Source organism: Herpailurus yagouaroundi, unplaced genomic scaffold, assembly GCF_014898765.1.
Source record: "Herpailurus yagouaroundi ecotype Mexico unplaced genomic scaffold, PumYag 189, whole genome shotgun sequence".
Lineage (NCBI taxonomy): Eukaryota > Metazoa > Chordata > Mammalia > Carnivora > Felidae > Herpailurus > Herpailurus yagouaroundi.
This window is the reverse complement of record NW_024412420.1, coordinates 6,957,071-6,959,290: the sequence shown is the minus strand read 5'-3', so window position 1 is coordinate 6,959,290 and position 2,220 is coordinate 6,957,071. Positions and strand designations below refer to the sequence as shown.

Here is a 2,220-nt window from a genome sequence, read left to right as displayed (position 1 = left end):
TTCTGATTAAAGATTTTCAATTAAGTTTGAACAAAATGCAATCAAAAATTTATTTTTTTAAAGCAGTTTAATACCATCACCATCATAAAATATTTAGTTTGTTTTCTAATGCTATTCATTGAAAATTCAAACATCTCTGACTGATGGTGAGTAACTAAGAGGTAAGCATGCTGAAGAGTATTTAAAAATTTAATACCATCTTCATTACAAAATAAAGTTGTAATTTATTTATTCTAAGTGGATACATATGAATTATTTTGATATCTACAACTTCCATTTTGATTGGTTAAATAACACATTTTGTTTAGATGCCGTTATAAACTATGCATGCACCACAACCAATTTCAAGTACATTTCTGCTCCAGGGCCTCTTAATTTAATAACATTATTTTTACAACCACACTGTGTGCCAGTAAAATCTGTGTTTGTTCCTATTTTCTCCAGAAAATATTTTAAATGATGACATGTTTAACTTTATACTAGTATTCACAATACTGTCAGATGTCGTAATTTAGAATGATTTTGATCCCATTAATGGGAATTTAAAAATAAGCTATTATTGATTTTATCTACACTTGATCTTAGCCAAAAGGCCGAGAAGCGATATTATTGAATTTATCTAAGTTCATGTTCTACTTGAAACATTTGTTGACCCTGAGGGGAAAAAAACATTGTTTAATTCTTTGCAAAGTTCTTCTGCTAATGAAGCTATCCTATTAACAACTATCAATTTACTTGTAGTGTATTCACAGGAAAAGCTGGAATCAATGACAGAAGAAACTAATTTAGAACTGTCATTTGATCTAAATGAAAAGTCATGCTTCACAGAATAAAATGTAAGTGCTCTTTCTAAAGCTGTAGGTTTCCAATCATTGTTAACAGGGTAGTCTTCTTAAAGTAACTATTAAATTTTGAAGGAGAGGCTGATGCTTCTTTACCATACTTCTGACTCTTGGTTTTCACATGCTCATTAGTATTATGACAACCCCCATAAATAATTTTCAACAAAGTCTCATGGAAGTTTCCCATTCATCAATATCTTAAGAAACAGAAATTCATATTTAATCTCTTTTAAATATACTTCTTTTGCTTTGGCACATTGCAACCAACAATTAGAAAAAAATGTTTAAAGCATAATGAAAAAAATAAATTGTTGTAGAGTTCTCATGGAATAAATGACAAAAATCACTGTAGCAACACATTCCAACAATTATTTTCCATACATATTTCACATATATCTAACTTTTAATTTTTGCAGGTTTCCCAGTGTGTGCAACTAGTGGCCAGATGCTTTGTGTATCCAACATCCCAAAGAAGGACCACAGCAATTCACCAAACAGCCAGAAGAAACAGCAGCAATAAGCAGTTCTTCCATCACTACCTAAAAGTAGGTGTTGGCGGTCTCTAGCTTCTCCTAATAAAGCGCAGTCTTGCTCACCAGCAAGCACTCTTAATGCTATCTTTCAAAGGAAGGAGATAGGGTGTTAGTTACTGGTCATGTGGAAACGGCCAGAAAAGAGAAATGTGAATATGAAAAATGGACCAGTGATGACTTATGTGTTTAAGTAAGAACTCTGTTCACTACATATGCATTGCCCACTTAACATGACAGAAGCTGGAAGTAAACATGAAATCAACCAAATGCAGAGTGCTTATTTTAATGCGGTGATCAATAACACTATGCTTAAAAAAATAAAAACTCTAGGACAAACGCTAAATGAAACTGGATACCATGATTAGAGCCATAAACCATGACTGCCATAGGCAAAACATGAGGTACGGTCATTCTAATTATAATGTGAAGTACTATCCCTACAGGAAGAAAAACCGATCTCTCAACTTACTAGGGCAGTTAGGAAAATGTTTTTCTGGTGCCTTAAGGATTTAGATGGAATGCAGTATCTTTGTTTATAAGACAAATTTGGCCTGCAGACATTTTGTTGGCTTACACAGACTTGTTTTTCATTTGAGTTACTTGCAAAAAATTAAATTGGAAGATTTCACGAAGAATTGCAATTGAGAGAAGAGAGAAATAGATAAAGATCTGACAACTCTGAGCTTGTATTTTCACATACTCAAAATGAGATATAATGTCACAGAGCCAGGTTTTCTTATAAACTCAAAGAGCACCACTTAGCTTGTATCCAAAGTGAAATTAATACAAAAGAATTGTATATGAAGCGCCTGGGTGGCTCAGTCAGTTAAGCATCCAACTCTTCA

General features: G+C 32.9%; 1 pseudogene; it reads right to left on the bottom strand.

The window, feature by feature from the left end:
• Positions 1-515: 515 nt before the first annotated feature.
• On the bottom strand, positions 516-605 carry LOC121045195 (uncharacterized; annotated as a pseudogene).
• Positions 606-2,220: the final 1,615 nt, after the last annotated feature.